This window comes from Perna viridis, chromosome 4 (genome assembly GCF_037379345.1).
Source record: "Perna viridis isolate PV_CMFRI_1.1 ecotype Kerala chromosome 4, ASM3737934v1, whole genome shotgun sequence".
Taxonomy (NCBI): Eukaryota; Metazoa; Mollusca; class Bivalvia; order Mytilida; family Mytilidae; genus Perna; species Perna viridis.
This window is the reverse complement of record NC_142448.1, coordinates 2,899,524-2,911,982: the sequence shown is the minus strand read 5'-3', so window position 1 is coordinate 2,911,982 and position 12,459 is coordinate 2,899,524. Positions and strand designations below refer to the sequence as shown.

The 12,459-nt window shown below is 33.0% G+C and overlaps 1 protein-coding gene across 4 annotated transcripts in view; it reads left to right on the top strand.

Moving 5' to 3' along the window:
• Window positions 1-2,120: 2,120 nt before the first annotated feature.
• The window catches only part of LOC148618447 (uncharacterized), a 47,148-nt gene continuing 36,809 nt past the window's right edge, over window positions 2,121-12,459 (top strand). For all 4 annotated transcript variants that reach the window (XR_015921378.1, XR_015921377.1, XM_088577398.1 and 1 more), the window contains exon 1: window positions 2,121-2,245. The gene's annotated coding sequence lies outside the window, so the exon portion shown is untranslated. The remainder of the gene's footprint in view (window positions 2,246-12,459) is intronic.

Sequence of the window (12,459 nt, the reverse complement as noted above, 5' to 3'; positions counted from 1 at the left end):
TCTTATTTTTTTTTCCATCGATTTAGTAGGATATTTTTATATATTTATTTTTGATATATATTTAGGGGTTTTCCAAAAATAGTGTTCGTAAGGTGTGTACGTTTTCTTATGAAACAAAAACTTTTTTTCAGAATTATGAAGATTTTTAAACGAATATATACATATATATAGATTTTCTTTGTTCGTTTTTTGTTTTATTGACATTACATATATACATATTTACAAATTCTAAGCCAAAACGTGTTTAATGGACACAAGTCTCTGTTCCGTCACTGAAATTTGACTTTCTTAGCAGACATTGTCTTAGCCGATCTCACTCGTTTTCTCTGCCCTGGCTTTCGTGCACATGCATTTGTTTTGGGGATTACCAATCCCCCATCGGTAGATGTTGTTACTGTGCCCTTATCAATAGCCTTGCTACCGTGACTCAAGAATTTTTGAAGAACAAGTGCTCTTTCTTTTTCAGATTTGCTCTGCCAGAGTGACTTTGTACACTGCAAGTGGCTAACTTGTGTGTTTAATTCGTAGTCCCCGTGTGCGTACAGTGCACCTACGATTAAGCTCTCTTGCAATTGAATTTCCTTATGAATTTTATTTACCAGCTCTGGCAGTTTTTCTGGTTTCCAATCCTGATTCAGTTTCAGGATGTGGTTCATCGATTCGCAGTTGTTATTTTTCCATTGCAATGGAATTCTTGAGTCACCTTTTCTTGCTTTGTACACATATTCCTTGATAGTAGGAATAACTTTGTTTGTGAGATATGGACCGACAATGTCTTCGTACTTGCGTTCAATATCAGTGGCCTGTGATGTAAAATCAACAGTTGTATTTGATTCTATGAGCCCATTATCTCCAAATAAATCAGTCAGTATTTTCTTAGATTCTCTCTCATTTACCCCTAATTTGTTTTTCAAATGTCTTGATACATTTTCACTTAAGTGTCTTGTACACAAAGTTAAATCAGAATCCGGAAAGCTAGACTTAATTGCTTTCACTATTGTGGCTTCATTAAGCTTGGGCGAGTAAAATTTAAATAAACATGGATGTATTATTTATAAAAAGATCAAATCCAGCGCGACACTTTGAACCTTTAAATGTTACAAAAACATTCCATCAATGTTTTTATTACTATTAATCATAAAGTTATACATTTTACATTTACCCAAGCTAATTATTACATTAATTACATGTTCATTTGCATAATTATATTCATTTTATTATTCACTCGAAATGATCAAAGAATAATTTGCTTGCAAATTAAAACTAATTAACTTAATCTGACCCACGTGCCGTCGTCAATTACACGGCTTCTCGTTGCCTGAAGGTAAACACGTGTGTATGAATAATTATGCACAAGGCCGCCCCAAAACAATATACAAGCCAATTAAATTACAGGAAAAAATAGACAGAAATTAATGCTTATCTCTTAATCAATCTGAGGTTGCTAATTAATTTTTCTTTTTTCTATTTTTAGTAGTATATTTCTTTATTTTATTACTTAATATCTTTTGAATTTGTATAACAATTCTTATTGGGTTGATTTATTTTTTATTTCTATTTGCCTTCTTGTCACTATTGTTTCTTTCTTGACGCTATTTTGTGCCTTTTTATCACTAATTTCCTTCTTGTTTTCTCTCTTGTCCCTAATTTTTTCTTCTTATCGCTATTTTTCCCTTCTTTTCGCTATTTTTTTCTCTTTTTATCGCTAGTTTTCCCTCTTGTGGCTATTTTTTTTTCTTGTCGCTATTTTTTTCTCTTTTTATCGCTAGTTTTCCCTCTTGTCGTTATTTTTTTCTTCTTGTCGCTATTTTTTTCTTCTTGACGCTTCTTGTCGGCTTCTTGTCGCTTCTTGACGCTTCTTGTCGCTTCTTGTCGCTATTTTTTCTTCTTGTCGCTAATTAGTGAGACCGCATTTTAGACCTTTTTGAAATCAGAAAATCGATAAAACAAGGAATATTAGGAAATTATTCATCATTTTCTTTACTAGAAATGAATTGAAACGGACTTTTGCACATCTCAAGCAATTTTGAGTTTTTATGAATATTTTAGCAAAACATTACTTTGGGTACGCGGAAAATTTGGTACGGGTACGGGTACAAGATACACATTTTAGACACTACCCAATAAAACTGGTTCCATTTACTTCCAGAAACCAGTAATAACAGTTATTTTTATGCCGATGTTTTGGATTTGATTAATGAATGATGACTTCATTATACCTCAAAGCGGTCTTCACATTTGTTAGGTAAGATTTTTAATCGTTGGTAGTAGTCATTTTCAATAAATTTTATTTTATGAGAAATTGTTATATGGTCAGTAAAAAAGTCAGTACTTGACAGTAGGGCTAGATCATTCATGTCATCTATTAGAAAAGCTGTTTGATACTTTAATTAGCCCCATTCTTTTGTACTGTAGTGAAGTCTGGGGTATAGATATTGATACATGTACTTTAAATAACTCAGTTGTAGAAAAATTTGTATTTAAAATTCATCAAGGAAATTCTTGGTGTACATTGCAAAGCTACAAATGCTGCATGTCGTTCTGAACTTGGACGACTCCCACTTCACTCAAAAATTGTGTTTTCCTGTGTTAAATTTTTAAATCATCTTCTTTCCTCACAAAACACTTTGGCTTTCAAAATATTTCAAGCTACAGAAAACAATAACACTTGGACAAAGAGAATGTATTCTATTATCAATAAACTTGGTTTTTCACACATAATCTATCAAAAATGTAGCTTTAAACCTATTTTATCAAATATGAAACAACAAATAACCGATCAATTTATGCAAGAGCAACATTCCCAAATCCAAAATTCAAATAAACTAACATTTTATCGAAATATACACATTGGATACAAACGAGCAAGCTTGGTTGATATTTTACAAAAAAGATCAGAAAGATCCTCTCTTTGCAATATTAGAATCAGTAGCCATAATTTGGAAATAGAAAAAGCCCGTTATCTATCAATTCCTGCAAACGAGAGATTATGTAAAATTTGCAACTCTGGAGAGGTTGAAGATGAATTACATTATTTGCTAAAATGTGAAAAATACTCCAAAGTTAGAAGTCAATTTATGTCCAAATTATCAAATATCCTCAAAAAAGATATTGATTCAATTAATTACTACACACTGAAACAATGTATATTCAGTGATTCATACACTATACTAAAGATTATCACTAATTTTTTAGATATTATTTTTTCTATCAGAAAAATTTTTATTTCATAACAAATATCTCTTCTCATAACATTTGATTAATATTCTATTCACATGTATACCGCTACTATATATGTTACTCTTTCATATATCAATTATATGGGCCTTTGCCAATTATTGTAATTGTGTTCGTGCCAATAAAGAATATTATTATTATATTATTATTATTATTATTATTATGGTCAAATATTGAATTCAGAAGATTGGCATGATCTGAACTTCACTGAAGTCTATACAAAGAATGCTTTCAGTTGAACGCAGTCACTGCATTTCTTCTTTCAAATTAATTCCATTTGGGATTCAGTGTCTGGAGCAAATTTCATCCTGGTAAATTTGAAAATTTTACCTCTCCTCGGGCTCAAAACAGGATGTTTTACATCACATTGGACATCCTCAAACAAGCAGGGGCTCGATTCTATACACACTTTTCTCTTTAAATCATCTTGGTTTAATATGGGGTAGGCATTGCCTAAATTGGCGAGAACCATGAGCTTTACCATACATGTACTGTCTGTGCGAGACTCGTAAAAATAATAAAGGACATTCCAAAGAAGGGGGGGGGGACGGTGTAGACCCGTATGAAAATTTTTGCTTTTGAAGTGCAATATTTTTATATATATTTCAGCAGTAAGCAAAATCAATTCTATTTGGAAACCTGTCTTGTTAATTAATGGGGGATTTTTTTTTTTCAATAAATGAATAACTTGAACAATTTTTGTTCCCAAAATACCAACCCCCTTTCGCTCTCGAAATGGTCAATAACTGTTTAGCACTTCGTAATACTTTACATTTTTGATCCCTTAAGGCATCTGTAGCAACCTCCATTTAAATTTTGGCCTGTCAGATCAATCTGTACAGATACCGGAAATATTAGTTCTCTGCGGATGGTGGGAATATTTTACACATACATTGTATCATGTGATGTAAACAAAATTCAGACGACAGCTGCAAATTCCAAACAAAAAAATGATTGCTTCTCCTATCTTAGAAAAGCTATGCTTCGATTTTGATAATATAATCCGAGTTATATTTTTTTCGAGCCGGGTTAGGTTCTTGACAGCAGCAACAGTGGAACAGCTGAAATACACGTACATACATCCACTGGTTTCCTGAAGTTTTTATAAACATAACATTCACTTCTTTAAATAAGTAGAACAAATTAGAAAAAGACTTGAAAACTATCAGAAAAGATGAATTTATTTTTACTGAAACGTAATCTTAACCTCTATTTTTTTATTTGTTTGATTGAAGGAATTAATGAATTTTCTCTGTAAGGACAGTAACTTTTTTTTACTTACAGGACATGACTTTTTTTTCATTGGTATATTGGGGAACCTTAAGGGAAATTTAGAAAGTACACATATTAACAGTAAAGTTCACACCGCTTCACAGCGCTCGCTATAATGTTTATTGCCATATTTCAGCAGATATAGCTGAAAGTTATAGTGTGAAATATTTAGGACTTTTAAAGTAGCTGTCTTTGTAAGAATCATGCAAAATCTGAAAAATGCGATACACCCCAAAAAAGGCTACATGTTTTTATTTTTGTAATTAAGTTGTTTTATGGGTCTATACTATGAAATGTGTAATTATTCATTCAAATCTGCCTGCTCTTAGGAGATAATTGAAAATCCAGTAGACTCTATTGTATTTTTGTTCCATTTACAAATTATATATATTTACATATTAAATCTACTTCAAGTGACTTAATCTCTAATGAAATGCTTAAATATGATATACATCAACTTAAAAAACCACTTCAAAAACTTTTTAACATAATATTCTAAAGAGGGGTGTTTACCAAAAAAATGGAACGAACGCTACATTTCTTTGATACACAAAAAAAGGAGATAAAATCACCCTTCAAACTACAGAGGAATTTCATTAACTTCCAAGCTAGGAAAACTTTTGAATAAAATTATATTAACTAGAATCATGAAATTCATAAATAGTAATAATCTCATTTGCGAAAATCAAATTGGATTTAAAGAAAACTACTGACCACATCTTTACAATCAAGTCAATAAGCGATGCATATAAAACAAAGAAAAAGGAAGTTTTTAGCAGCATTTATAGATATAAGAAAGGCTTTCGACACAGTATGGCAAGAAGGTTTATTTTATAAACTTTGTAAAAATAAATTCCCTACCCAAATTTTTAATATATTATATTCAATGTATAGAGACCCTAGTTGCAGAATCAAGTTCAAACAAGGCTTAGGTAGAACATTTGTATCAAGGTGTGGAGTAAAACAAGGGGATGTTCTTAGCCCCATTTTATTTAATCTATATATCAATGAACTTGTTACAAATCTAAATGAATCTCAAACTGATCCAGTTGTTCTGGGTGATATTACTATTAATTCTCCTTTGTATGCAGACGGTATTATTTTACTGCCCAACACAGAAAGTGGTCTACAAAAATCTCTAGACGTATTAGAAAAAAATTGTTCATCATGGAAACTAGACGTATAAGAACAAAAGTCTAAAATAATGGTCTTCAGTTCAAATGGGAACACCCATTTAAACAGTTTTAAAATGAATAATACCTGTATTGAAACTGTAAAAACATACTGCTGTCTTGGAATAACTTTTGAATACAACTGTAATATAAATGTGTCCACAAAACTATTAATGGAAAAAGGCCGCAGAGCCTGGTTCAAAATTAAGAAAACCATGGGACTTAACAATGCTAGTTATCTATTGGGAAGACTGTTTGACTCACTTGTAAGTCCAATTACATTATATGGATGTGAAGTGTGGGGTGCATATTGCAATCTTAATGATACTGACCCATTTGAACACTTACATATCAAATTTATTAAAGAAATTTTAGGAATACATAGTAAAGCAACAAATGTTGCATGCTTAACTGAGCTTAATAGACACTCTTTACAAGAGAAAGTAAAAATACTAGCCATATAATTTTGGGAAAATATTTCCAATTCTGCGAATACACTGGTAAACAAAATATATACAAATATCCTGGATTGAAATAAATGGATAACAACAATTAAATTATGGATAAAGAAACTTGGTTTTGGCTACTTAATTGATAAAAAAGTAACAAAAGCAAATGAGAAACTTGGACTCCACTAAAAACTGGGAGCATGGACCAGGTGCACTGGTAGGGTAAGTGTCCTCTGCTTTTCTAGAAACACCCGTCAAGTTGCTCATAAAAAAGTCAAGTCCTTGGGTAGACAAACGAGGAAAGGAAAACTATGACCTGTTGAATAAATCAGTTTTCATTGTGCAGATGGATACACCATAACAATCCACGAGTTCATGATGACAACCATAAAACTTCTGTAGTGATGACTTCAATCTTGTAGCAACATAACCTTGTTCCACAAGCCTATTTGTTAGAGTTCTAGCGCGATACAAAAAGTCTGTGTAGTTTCGGCAAGCTCTGGCATAACGGATGAGTTTTGATATGAACACTCCATATGCACGTGCTGAACGGATGTTGCCACAGATGAAAGGAAAGTTGACAATTCTGAATGAAAAGTCATCATATTTGTCATAAAGTTCGGTGAGTAGTTTTCCTTTACCATCGATTTCTAAGTATAGGTCAAGATATGAGGCAGATATAGTTTATGATTTATACATAGGTAAACATATAGTTTATGATGCAGTGACACATTACAGTTGTAATTACATGTATTGCCCTTTCCCTTTTCAATTCCAAATTGTATGCATTCTGTATTTTTTGATGGAAGGCAACATGTAAATAAATGCTTTGTTTGCAAAACTGTGGGGAACATTTTATGATTTATTAAATACTTTTATCAATCTCATAGTTGATTTTCTGAAATAAAAAAATCATATATTTTTTGTCCTCACCCTCCCAGGGAATGCTAAAAGGGACATACAAATGCCGGTGTCTGTGTGCCTGTGCATTCCTTCTTCACACTTGACATTGTACACACAACTTCAAAGAATCTGCTCTTGGATTTTGTTCAAAATTTGTAAGATTGTCAGTCACTATTTGTGGTTGATGATATTGAGCCACAATTTTGTTTACAAATATTATGGGAGTTATTCGGGATGCAACTCATTGTAGACCTCTATACATAATTTGTTCAAATTTAGCAGGATTGTTTAAGTATAGTCACATATTAGTTGATCATACTGCACTGCCATTTTGATTCTACAAAATTTACAGGAGTTAACTTATGGGACATTTGCACTTCATCTTTCTTGCAGTTTAGGGGACATGTGACTGTGTAGCAATCTTGTTACCAGTATATCAGAAAATAGTTTCTATTTGTTGATGTAAACAAAAAAAAAAAGAAATTTCTGATATCTGAAAATGGATAACAAAAAACATATGTTCTGATTATATGTTTTTGGTCACTGAGAATCAAATTTTTTATGTCAGAAAATTATACCTTGATATCCAGTATGATCAAAATAAATGTTTTGTTGGCTAAACTATGGGCAATGTAACAATTTATTAGATGTATATTTTTATCAATTTCATATTTGATTTTCTGATATCACTAAATTATCTGATATTTGATATCAGATTATGATTTTTCTTGATATAAGAAAATAGTTCTTATTTATTGATTTATAGAATTTCTTCTACAAATAAACAGAATTCAAAAAACCTATTTTTGGATATTAGAAAATCTATTTTTGGATAACAGAAAATCTATTTTTTGATAACTGAATATCAAATTTCTGGTATCAGATATCAGAAAATGATGTTTTGTAATCTAAAAATTTTAATTTCTAGTATCAAGAATATTGAATATATAGTAAAATGGCTAAATGCTTAACAAATTGAACTTGTTTTTGGGTGATGACCTTTGAACTCACTCTATGAAAAACTGCACCATTTGTCATATGGGAATTGATGGATTTATGATATGTCATATGTCATTTATGAAAACTTTATCACTGGGTTAGACTTTAGCTGTTTCAAATATCTTTTGAAGTCTTTTTACGTCATTTGAATTATTATTGTTATGTTATGTACATGTATGTGAATGTAATTAACTTTGTGAGAGTTTTTTGTATTGTGTTGCATGTTTGGTCACCGTCACTCTTTTTGCTGCAACAATACTAAGTCCAAAAATAAAGTTCACTTTTTATTAGAGTAATTTTAATGTTCTAATATATTATAGATGTTAATTGCTCTGATGTTAAAGCTCTATCTCTCTCTGGTCTCATTATTGGAGCTACTAACTCCTCCCACAATATACTCCTATCCTATAACCTTAATCATTATAGTGTCATTTATAATGGCTATAAAATTTCTTATTCTTAATCTAATAGTAAGATGGTAAATAGACAAAAACTACCGGTGGTCAGTGCCATACATCTATGCTCCAGTGTTTATAATTGCATGATACTGTGAGAAAGTTAATCTTGTTTGTGATGTTACTGTTATTTTAAAAATTGCAAAACTAATACATTACATTATGCTCTAAAAACATTGTTGACTTATTCAGCTGGGCTGCGCAGCTACATGAGATTTGGCAAAATTTTGAAAGATCAAAAAAAGATATCACCAGATCAGCCTCAAAAACACTCTAAGGGAAATGTCACCAGATCAGCCTCAAAATGTGTTAGTCTCATGCAAATTCTCATGCAGACATTTTTATTTTATTCGAATACAATGATTACAGAGTCTGTTACACATCAGATTGTTGTGAATACGCGTACAATGTACTTAGCTGTTGAACCAGTGTTGTGTAAAATCCTGTAGTATTTCTTGAAAATAAATAAAGTGTGAAATGAAATAAGGTAATTGCTTTGAAAAATTGTGTAAACGTTGATACAAAGTGCTACTAGGGGCATTTTCATCTTTGGAGTTGTTGATAGGGGTGTTATAGTTTCAGTAATTACATTGACATATAGATTAGAAACTGACAAGTATTTAACCTTATTTAACATGTCTGAATAATATTTTGGGTTTCCATTAATCTGTCAGCATTCAAACAATCCCATACTGATTAACCCCATGACCTCTCTTCTTATTTACCTAGATCTGTCAGTTATAATTTTAATTTTCTAAAATTCAGTGGAAATCATGTTTTAAAGGTAAAACAGTTTAAGTTTGCATTTGATTAATAACATAGATTATAGGCAGCGTCGGATCCTGACTTTGGTCAGCTGGGGGAGCTGACCAAATTTCAGACTTTTTAAGAACTTGTTTACTTTTCAACAAAGTGGGGTGATTAGATGGCCTTAATGCGGAGCAGAGGAGGCAAATGATTGTTTGGGGGGTCAGTAAAATTTTTGGAAAATCAAGATTTCATGCTGAAATATACATTTTTTCAATAAAATGGGGCGTGAATGTCCCCTTTGCCCCTCCTGAATCTGCCACTCCAATATTCAAAGGATGGTACAGGGGATTGAATGAATGTTGTAAATTAAAATATACAGATCAAGTGCTTGACATCGACTCTTTTCAAAATGTCTCACAAGACAAGCCTTCGATAAGTTACTAAAATCAAAAGTCTTGATGTAAAATTGGCTTTATTTTCCAATTCACATTATGTTCTAGGCAATTGTCATTTCTTTATTACTTATGAGTTGCTTTATAGTTCCTTTAGTTTGCAGCCATTCATTCACCTGTCAAAGAGTATTCAAGGGAACCAAGGTTATAGCGGTAATCAAAAGAATGTAATCAAGGGACAAAGACCAGACATGGAAAACAGACATACACAACAAAGAACATAAAGTAAATAAAATCATACATACAAAGTAACAAAAGTAAATGAGCAACTCGGAGTCTACTAAAAATTGGGAGCATGGACCAGGTGTACCGGTAGGGTAAGCGTCCTCTCCTTTTCTAGAAACACCCGCCGAGTTGCTCATAAAAAGTTCTTTACCTTTTCATTGGACATTTACACACATGCATCTGTTCATAAGGTACATGTACATGAATCAAAACACATGCTTCAGTAGTCCTAAACGTTCTGGGGGTGGGGGTCATTTGACACGAAATAAATGGACTCAAACATATTTGACCAGATATACACATACTTGGTGTTTATGATAGGACAGTACTTAGACATTATTGATTAAATTGTTATTGTTGAGAAAGGGAGGAATGTATAATGACTTTAAGAATTAATATTGTCTATGTTAACTATAAATTGAATTATATGCATGTACGGGTAAACATGTACGGGTAAACTGGACACATAGAATGTTTATGTCCAGATTCACATTGATTGATGGATGTGTCTTATATAATTGAATAGTATATATATTTGAACATGTTGTATATTCAGAGAGCTCGCTTTTACTCTTGTAATAAACGTTACAGTCAGTTTTACTTGTCTTGGAATTATTCATCCGTACCAGATTCTACCACATGTTAATTGGTTTCACCTATAGTTGTAAGAGATAAAACTGATTTATATAATTTGTAACTTAATTTTATGGTGATGATGATTAGTTTTAAGAGACATAGGATGGGGAGAGCTAAAGCCTCCTTAGCTCTCCCTCTTTTGTCCAGAATTATATGCTTACAATTTTGCATTATTTATGATGTAAGGAAATAAAAAAAATCCCTTCAAAATTGAAAAAGAAGTAGATTTAAACTCAGTAAACATATATGATGTTACAACAATGGTCCGTTTTGGGGAGAACAATTTGTCACAAAATGAAAACATGTAGCCATGGGATTTAATAATACCTGTGTCACTAACGGGGAAAGTATGATAAGGCTAGAAACCACTAATTCTACTTGTACAATTCTGCATTGTGTTGACCACTCGACCATTGGATAAAACAATTTGTCCAAATAACCAAAGCAGCAATAAATTGTAAGTGAACTATGTACACCAATCAAAAATATTGATGCAGGGTAATGTAAAGTGTCAACTTTTATTTAAATAGTAAAACACTTTTCCAGTTGTGATGGTATGTTTCAAGGCACCCTAATTTGTGATACAGCTGTAGTTTGTTTCAACATACTTTTTTCTCGAATACAAATCAGTACCTGATGAGCTGTTCATCCCCTTATCTCAGTACAAAGCAGCACCAGATGAACTGTTCGTACCCTTATCTCAGTACAAAGCAGTACCTGATGAACTGTTCATCCCCTTATCTCAGTACAAAGCAGTACCTGATGAGCTGTTCATCCCCTTATCTCAGTACAAAGCAGCACCAGATGAACTGTTCATCCCCTTATCTCAGTACAAAGCAGTACCTGATGAACTGTTCATCCCCTTATCTCAGTACAAATCAGTACCTGATGAGCTGTTCATCCCCTTATCTCAGTACAAAGCAGCACCAGATGAACTGTTCGTACCCTTATCTCAGTACAAAGCAGTACCTGATGAGCTGTTCATCCCCTTATCTCAGTACAAAGCAGTACCTGATGAGCTGTTCATCCCCTTATCTCAGTACAAAGCAGTACCTGATGAGCTGTTCATCCCCTTATCTCAGTACAAAGCAGCACCAGATGAACTGTTCATCCCCTTATCTCAGTACAAAGCAGTACCTGATGAGCTGTTCATCCCCTTATCTCAGTACAAAGCAGTACCTGATGAGCTGTTCATCCCCTTATCTCAGTACAAATCAGTACCTGATGAACTGTTCATCCCCTTATCTCAGTACAAAGCAGTACCTGATGAGCTGTTCATCCCCTTATCTCAGTACAAATCAGTACCTGATGAGCTGTTCATCCCCTTATCTCAGTACAAAGCAGTACCTGATGAACTGTTCGTACCCTTATCTCAGTACAAATCAGTACCTGATGAACTGTTCATCCCCTTATCTCAGTACAAATCAGTACCTGATGAGCTGTTCATCCCCTTATCTCAGTACAAATCAGTACCTGATGAGCTGTTCATCCCCTTATCTCAGTACAAATCAGTACCTGATGAACTGTTCATCCCCTTATCTCAGTACAAATCAGTACCTGATGAGCTGTTCATCCCCTTATCTCAGTACAAAGCAGTACCTGATGAGCTGTTCATCCCCTTATCTCAGTACAAATCAGTACCTGATGAACTGTTCATCCCCTTATCTCAGTACAAATCAGTACCTGATGAGCTGTTCATCCCCTTATCTCAGTACAAATCAGTACCTGATGAGCTGTTCATCCCCTTATCTCAGTACAAATCAGTACCTGATGAGCTGTTCATCCCCTTATCTCAGTACAAATCAGTACCTGATGAACTGTTCATCCCCTTATCTCAGTACAAATCAGTACCTGATGAGCTGTTCATCCCCTTATCTCAGTACAAATCAGTACCTGATGAGCTGTTCAT